The 9,309-nt window shown below is 33.4% G+C and overlaps 2 non-coding genes across 2 annotated transcripts; both read left to right on the top strand.

Moving 5' to 3' along the window:
* The first annotated feature begins 986 nt into the window (after positions 1-986).
* On the top strand, positions 987-1,058 carry TRNAE-CUC (transfer RNA glutamic acid (anticodon CUC)). The gene has a single exon. It is a non-coding gene; the product is annotated as a tRNA-Glu (tRNA).
* A 2,273-nt stretch (positions 1,059-3,331) lies between these two features.
* TRNAE-CUC (transfer RNA glutamic acid (anticodon CUC)) lies at positions 3,332-3,403 on the top strand. Its single transcript has one exon. It is a non-coding gene; the product is annotated as a tRNA-Glu (tRNA).
* The last annotated feature ends 5,906 nt before the right edge of the window (positions 3,404-9,309 follow it).

Here is a 9,309-nt window from a genome sequence, read left to right as displayed (position 1 = left end):
GCAGGAATAGACACAAAGAGAACAATTCACATTAAATAGCAAAAAATGCGTTTTTAATCTGGATAAGTAAAGATATACTAATCCTCACCCCACGGTTCTTCCCGCATTCTTTATGGTAACATTTTTAAATAAGGTTTTATTTCATAGAGCTTATGGACTTCCCGATATGGGCGGTATGAAGGCGGGTCATGTTGCAAGACAAGGGGCGGTATACTTTATATCAAAAAATACCAATTTTGCGGTCCCTTACGCGTTTAAAAATGAAAGATGATTGATGTGGGAAGATAAATGTGATATTGCTGAAATTGACCGCGAACGGCTCTGACATTTTCAATATCGTCAATTTGAGGGGACATAATCCAGACCAGATAAATACATAATTTTTAGTCTCAAGGAAAATATTACCGCTATGAATTGATCTTGCAGTTTTGAAACGATTCTGTATGTGTCGTTATTTTTCATTAACCACTTGTGCCTGTTAAATAAAAAAGATGAACATATTTGCATTTTAAATACATCTTTTTATATACATACATGCCTTTTCTGCTCGCCATTTGCAGTGTACGACCATCCTAAGCATTAATTAGACACGTCTATTGGCCTAAGTTTGAACTGAGTCTATTGTAGTAAGTAATTTCACTGGTGAATGTAAATGAAAATCTTTGAATTCAAAGATGACTGAGGCATAATTTACTGTATTGCTAGTGAATTGAGTAGCACTTCGTTAGATATCTATAATGATTTGAAGTATCTTTTAAAGGCCATTTTCGATTGTATTAAAGTCAGCAGATGCGTCATATGTGTTGCGTCACATTGCGCTCTACAATAATACGTGGGTGTATTGCTAAAAATAATCTCAAGAAAGTATTAAAAATAAACCGCAGGGTTTAAACTTTAAAGTATTGTGACGTCATGTGCATGTGTAGGCATACTACTTTTGCAGCTATCATAAGATCTATACGGTTAATTTAACAATGTAAAACATCTCCGATATGGTCTAGTGGCTAGGATACCTGGCTCTCACCCAGGAGGCTCGGGTTCGATTCCCGGTATCGGAATTGCTTTTTTTTGTATTTAAAATTTATATTTCATTTTTGTATATGGATAACAAATAATAATTGATAACTAGTGATAGCCAGCTGGGCAATACTTTGAATTAATGACAAACAAGTTCACTGACTGCATCACAATTGCATCAGGTTATACCCGACTGTTTAAAATATTAAGAGCGAGCGCGCACGAGCAACTTTGTCTCCGCAACTATTTTGTCTCCGCAACTATTTTGTCTCTCCGCCCATGGGCTAGTATGAAAGTGCGCGCACGTAGCGACGCAACACCCGGGAGACTTTTTTGTCCGCGGGTTCGGAGACAAGCCGGCGACGCAACTGTCGCCCTATCTATTGGTTTCAATGCAAGTGCGCGCACGGCGACAAAAATGTTGCCGGTCGGCGGCCTCCGGCCAGTTGCCGCGTAACCAGCGTAGCGATAGTACGTATTTATGTCAACGTATTTATTCTCGTACACAGTAGTTTTTAACCGACTTCGCAAAAAGGAGGAGGTTATCAATTCGGCCGGTATATTTTTTTATGTATGTACACCGATTACTCCGAGGTTTCTGAACCGGTTTACGTGATTCTTTTTTTTTTGATGCGGAATGGTGTGGAATTGGTCCCATAAATTTTATTCAGATAAGCCCAGTAGTTTTTATTTTATGAGCATTTTTGTCTGGTCTCGATGACTTAATTGAAATGTAGCAAGTAACTTTGATTCATTTCCAGGAAACCGATTGAGCTGAAATTTTGTATACGCATGTAAATTGGATAGCGATAAAACATTATTATGAGATAGAGCTGATTTGATGATGGAATCGGAAGGTGGCCATAGGAACTTAGTAATATATTGACTCAACTTTATCGAGGTTGAGCTCGTTTGATTCGTGTTGAAAAATACACTAAAAAGTATTAAATAAAAACTACTTTACTTTTTACAATTACGATTACATATCTATACTAATATTATAAAGAGGAAAGGTTTGTAGGTATGTATGGTTTTCAGTTTTCACGCATAAACTACTGAACCGATTACAATGAAATTTAGCACACATATAGAGGGTAACTTGGATTAACACATAGGATAGGTTTTATCGCGGAAATCTCACGGGAATGGGAACTATGCGGGACAAGAGCACAGACCACAACCGTCTCTTCGAAAACCATGTTGATAAATGAAGAAAATTTTAAAGAAAAAGTTGCGTTGCTGTCGCTCACGAAAGCGATTTCCGGGATAAAACCTATCCTATGTGTTAATCCAAGTTACTCTCTATATGTGTGCTAAATTTCATTGTAATCGGTTCAGTAGTTTATGCGTGAAAACTGAAAACCATACATATGTACCTACAAACCTTTCCTCTTTATAATATTAGTATAGATATGTAATCGTAATTGTAAAAAGTAAATTAGTTTTTATTTAATACTTTTTAGTGTATTTTTCAACACGAATCAAACGAGCCCAAACTCGATAAAGTTGAGTCAATATATTACTAAGTTCCTATGACCACCTTCCGACTCCATCATCAAATCAGCTCTATGTCATAATAATGTTTCATCGTTATCCAATTTACATGCGTATACAAAATTTCAGCTCAATCGGTTACCTGGAAATGAATCAAAGTTACTTGCTACATTTCAATTAAGTCATCGAGACCAGACAAAAATGCTCATAAAATAAAAACTACTGGGCTTATCCGAATAAAATTTATGGGACCAATTCCACACCATTCCGCATCAAAAAAAAAAAGAATCACGTAAACCGGTTCAGAAACCTTGGAGTAATTGGTATACATACATACAAAAAATATACCGGCCGAATTGATAACCTCCTCCTTTTTTTTGAAGTCGGTTAAAACTACTGTGTACGAGAATAAATACGTTGACATAAATACGTATTATCGCTACGCCGGTTACGCGGCAACTGACCGGCGGCCGTCGCCTGGCAACATTTTTGTCGCCGTGCGCGCACTTGCATTGAAACCAATAGATAGGGCGACAGTTGCGTCGCAGGCTTGTCTCCGAACCCGCGGACAAAAAAGTCTCCCGGGTGTTGCGTCGCTACGTGCGCGCACTTTCATACTAGCCCATGGCTGGAGAGACAAAATAGTTGCGGAGACAAAATTGTTGCGGAGACAAAGTTGCTCGTGGGCGCTCGCTCTAACGCATGATCCAGTTATCGTCAAATAAACCGACAAACTCAAAGATAAAAAATTAAGACGTAAGCTTTTGCTTCTCCTCCATTGTGTTCCAATTATACTTTTAATTTAACTCCCATCAACATCTCCGATATGGTCTAGTGGCTAGGATACCTGGCTCTCACCCAGGAGGCTCGGGTTCGATTCCCGGTATCGGAATTACTTTTTATTTACTATTATTATCAGTACAAAGTATTATAAAGTTCAAAAATATTTTTTTTTTAAATTTGATTCCACATTTTCATTAAAATGTCTGGTCTACAACTAACATATCATCCGTTAACAACAGAGCTGACACGGACCATTGTGCCGGAATCCGTCGTACAAAATATTAAAAATTCCATCACACCGCCCCTCGGGCCGTCATACGCTATCTGGTAACCACGGCCCATGTATCCCCTTACAATATTATACAACTACGGCTTTTTCGAAATTGAAAACCAATTGTGAATGACGTACCTATTTGGAAATGAAAAAGCGGTGAGAAAATTTGGAAAGGTAATTCGAAAGTATATGAAAAAAATATGTTAAACATGAGGCTTGCAAAATTTTACAGATGCACTGCAGCAAATCAGAACAAATTGGCAAATAAAATAAAAGTGATAAACGAAAGATATAAATTAGATCGCACATAGAGTTTGCTCAAGGAATTAAGAGATGCTCGATTTACCCAATAAAACAACAATATATTAATATTACTGTAAAGATGTATATATGTCCTACGAGAGATGAGATAAATTAATTGAAAATGAAGCTCCATAAATACTGTTTCAGTATCCTACCTACGTTGATTATTTTCAGGAATTTTATAGAATATTTCTTATTCTTATTAGGTCTTCGTTTGTGGGCTGATTAAATTGCGATCTCTAATTACATCTTCTTCGAATAATATTTCTTTATTTCCAATGAGGTATGATTTTATAATAAACATCCATTAATATTTAACTTTAACAAGTACAATCTACACAAATACAGGCGAGAAATAGGGTATTTAGTAATTTGAAGTCGTACTAAAATTATTGCACCCTTTATCTGTAGCACACTGAAATCCATTAAAATAGCGGACGCGCACATCATTTAGAATTAAACAAAAGAATAATAAAATAGTATTCTACGTTTTATAAATTTATGGAAGGAGGTCACAAGGAAAGTAATCTACGTTGCGATGTGACTTGTAAAACTTGAACAATCTTCGCAGCGCTCCGTTGACTCGGAATTGTCACCGTCTTGATTGTACACTCTAATAACGTAAACTTTTCAACAACAATTTTACGGGAAATGGGATTGGCAATAACACGAACATGGTATATTTATTGAATAATAACTCTTTCGTGTTTAAAAAAATGATTTGAAACACGCAGTTCATCATGGTTGAATCAAGCGCTGGCAAACAATTGACAGCCAATTTTTTTGCATTTTTAGGCGAATATAAAATACATAGGGCATAGATGGGACCATCAAATAGACTCATTGCCTATACGCATGCTTCGATGAATAAGCTCATGGAACATTTAACTCGAATATATTTTTTTTAATAATTGAGAAATAATTTATTGGATTAAATTTGTAGGAAGTTATTGTAATCCACCTACCTACCAATGTATTATCCTGATAATAGGTAAAAACATTAAACCCTAAACATTAAATTTGTTCGTATAGTAAAGGTTTTATGTTATGTGGAAGTTCAAACAGTTCTGATAGCTATGTCATAAAATAACAAGCCATTTTCATTTCTACCGATGCATAACCTTTAGCAAACGAACCCACTACTTATCAACCGAGAACAGGATATTCAATTTCGCAAGTGCTTTTTATTTGTGGATCTGACAATAAACATAATGGCTTTGATTTTGAAAAGTTTTAATGTTTTCTTACTTTTATGACCCTTGGAGTACCTTTGTCATCTCCCCTCGAGCATTACGGCACTTTCAATTACTAAATGTACTCATGATGTTTCATTTAAAACGGTTTTTCATCAAGGTTTGACAAAAAATATATATAATTGGGCCTGAGTAAAATGCCGTAAGCCTAAGTAAGTACCAAACCTTACCAAGGATTGAAAACTCGACTAATTCTAATGAATTCTAAACTCTAAAGAGTTACCATCTGCTGAATTCAAGTCGATATATTAAGTATTTTATCGAATGAGGACAATAATTACAGTCAAGAAGTACGAGGGCAACAATAGTAAAACTCTATCTATTTATAGTTTTAGTATTATAGTAAATATAAGTTTTTTTTTGTTCGCATTTTTGTTCATCATCGGTCAGTTAGTTACTACTTTCATTGGCTACATGTAACTCAGGTGAGATCACTCCACTATATTTTTAAAGTACTTTTACGAGTCAGTACACATAGCTCTCATCAAATATTTACAGGGTGTATTTCAAACCGCCACTGCTAATTGCGGTACACGTTTCGCTGTATAAAAAATTCATCAAAAATGTTTGTGAATTTAAGTTCAATCGCAATTTGTAAATACTTATATATTGGATTTGTGATATAATTATCCGACCCAGTGTATCAAAATTTGATGTAACATTGTCGCACTTTCTAAACAAGTCTATCCAAGCCACAAAGAGAACTTTACTTAATTAAAAAAAAACTTGTTATTATGCACACATCTATACCTACTAATTTTGTAATTGTTTTTTTTTTGTAATTGTTTGTTTGAACGCGCAAATCTAAGGAACTACTGGAGCCCATTTTTAGAGGAAGGCTTTATGGCTATATTACATATATCATCACGTAAAGACCAATACGAGCGAAGCAATGCGGGTAAAACCGCAGAGCGCAGCTAGTTATATAATATGCTCCGATGAAATAAAAGTACTCATTGAAATCTTTATCTTTACTTTGCCAGAATATATGATATTATTTATCAAACACAATAAAACGTGAAAAATTAATTCAGAACAGCAAGATAAAACGTTACGCGGATAAAATACGTCGCCAACCATATTTTAAAGGGACAAGAAGTATTGTAAATTATAAAAGTACAAAAAAGAGATTACTAAGCACTTAAAACTTTCATTAAGTACGTCCGCTGTCATACATTTCATTAGAGCAACAAATAAGAGGCTTAGCGAGTTTCATATTCTTTTCATAATGAATAGGGGGAGCACCTTTTTAAACGGAATGAGACAAAGTAGGTTAAACTACAATATATGTATTTTGAGAAAGCAATATTAATTTCCAGAAAAATTTGTAAAAATAGTATCTTGATTTAAAAACACTATAATAATTAGCAGCGAGAGCAAACTCTACCTGTCATTATGGTCTTTCAGTCCTCCAGGAGCTCGTATACGACCAGCGTTTACTTTATCAATTATTTTAATTCCGTAATTAAAGATACATAACTAATGACTACAATAAATATTACAAAACTAATATATCAAACTTCAGAATTTTATTTTAAAACATTTTGATCGTTTCAGTGAATAGTACCTATCTATTTAATGCTGCCTTTAAATTTTCGTGTTTCAACCGCTTATGTAACGTTATTGAAACAATTTTGATTTATAGATGTATGATATAAATCAAGGCTGCTTTTTGTCACGAAATACTCTGCATAATATTGGCGATCGAAATCTAAAACTTACAAAGTGAAATAATCACGTGAACAGCTGCGAAAAATTATAATTTAAATATACAGAATATTTAACTTAACAACCTTAAGCAAACATATTTTTTATTCATTAAACGGTTTATATTGAAGGGTCAGCGCCATTGTTATCTCTACGTAAGATTTTATTGGTCACGAACAAAATATTTTAATTTCATAAATTATGTCGTGCCAAAATCCGGGATAGGGCGAGATCGTTGGTTGTGCCTCTCAATTTTATACTACCGCACTGTTTAATAACTTAGGAACGTTCATTGTTCATGCAGTTTATTGAATAAAACTAATTAATAAACAACAAGCTTCTTTTAATATCACTTTGAAAACAGTGTGTAAAACCAACATTAGAGTCAAGAAAGATTTGCTAAACAATTACTTCTTTTGTTCATTTCTTTATATATGTATTTTTATCTGCATTCATTACAATTCCCAAAGGCAATTGACTGTTTTTTTTTTTAATAAAATGGAAATGATACCCCAATTACTTTTAAGGAAATACTCAACATATTCAAGAGGCCCAGGTTAAGTAAGTTGTAAGAAATTCAAAGACAGGATCTCAATTAAATTTAAACATTCCAGAGAAAAATTAAAGCGGTGTTACCATAGCAACGTTACGCTCCCTTAATAATGTAGTCAGATGCCTAATTCTTTCTTTTAAACGCGTAATTAAGAAATTTATCATGGAAAAACTGGGTAGTTGCTTAATGTATAGAACTTAGTATACTTTTACACTTGGTATAGCTTGGTATAATATCTTTTTAAGCTTCGATACAGATTACAGGTATTTCTTAGGATGCCTACTGAAGTCACTAAGTTATTAAAAATGTACAGATATCATTTATAAATATTGAAGAACAATAATTTACAAAATTCTTATTAATTGCATTTCATTTAAATCGAGTTTTCTCTAAGAAAAACGGATACGTAAAAGCATTCGAGTTACAAACAAAGTTAGATTATTCTCTTATTTCTTGTCTGATAGAATCTTTGAAAAGTAGAATGAGATTACGCAAAACTTTAAGTTCTAATTAATAGATTAAGGACGACGTAAATTGAACGTGAATTTAGAACTGAATAATTCGATTATATTCTTGCTAAGAATATGATTACATTGACGGCATCAAATAATTAATAATGATGGTAGGTATAATCTATTAATCTAAGTCCATAATGGCTATAAATTCAATTTATTTGTATAAACAAAACTATAATATGAAAAAAACGATTGAAATAAATCTTTTACAGAAAACAAGAACTTATATTTCTGTTCCGATCCCAGAAGTATTGCAACAAAAGTTTCGTCGTATGTTATTGCATAGTGCTAGAACAAATTCCTACACCTTGAACTATAAGGCTAGGTAAGATAAAAATATGAAACTGCAACTTTTCCTTTACTAGAATCCCTTATGAGGGATCTCATTGTGAGCTCAGGCAGGACATTTCATGGCTGGCTGTGTAGACATGAAAACTTTGCTCTTACTAATGGTTCGCGGTTTTCGGGTTGAATTAAGCTGAAAGTAAAACGCGTACCTATATAAAGATAAGAGCTGTTTTACAATTTATTGTCTGATAGAGCTTTATATTTTCCTGTCATATAAGTTGAGTTGGAAAACAATTCAAAAGCTAACTAATTATAGTAATATAATATTATGTGGTAATATTTTATAGTCATTTAAGTTTAAGGATTATGTTATATTTATACCTACACAACTCAATAATTAAATTCACACAAAACAACGATAGGTGTACATAAAACGCCATTTGAATTATTAAGATAGAGAGATTGATATTAACTAATACAAAGCTTTTAAAATGAAATGTAATAAAAATAAGAAAAATAAAATATAAAACACGCGTTATCGTCATGTCGTAGTAGAGGTGATGTCAAAAACAGACGCGATCTAATTGTGCGGATAAAGAAGTCTACACATAGTCGGATGAGCGGCAAAATGTGGCCAAGTGGAATTGCTCCTTTGATGTATCCTGTCTACCTATACTTATACTATCCTTCTTAAATTGTTTCCTCTTATATGAATATTAAAAAATGCTCAAAGCATGTCACATTAAATATTCCCGGGAAATTGTTTAAGCATTAGGAAATTATGAAATATAATATTTTTTTGTTCATAATTTTAATATATTATAGGGGAACGTTATTTTATACGTTTTAACAAACGTTTACGACAAGTAGGTATACTAGGTACGAGTTCAGTCTTGTCTAGCGAACATAATCGGTTTAGGTATCGCCTCGATTTTATGAAATGGTATCAATAATAAGTATTTACAAAATTGCAATGCTACCTAGGTATACAACTGCACATAACATTCCAAACTACTGCTTTATTATATTGTATTGTCTATAAGGTTATAAAACCCCTATAAGGTTATAAATATTAAACCACCCAATTTATTCTTTCCTTAAAATAGCCCGTAATAGCTGAGC

The sequence above is a fragment of the Colias eurytheme genome, chromosome 14, assembly GCF_061535395.1.
Source record: "Colias eurytheme isolate Ceu_HAF_F1 chromosome 14, ilColEury1 Martin Lab GWU primary, whole genome shotgun sequence".
Classification (NCBI taxonomy): Eukaryota; Metazoa; Arthropoda; class Insecta; order Lepidoptera; family Pieridae; genus Colias; species Colias eurytheme.
This window is presented reverse-complemented; position numbering and strand designations above follow the sequence as displayed.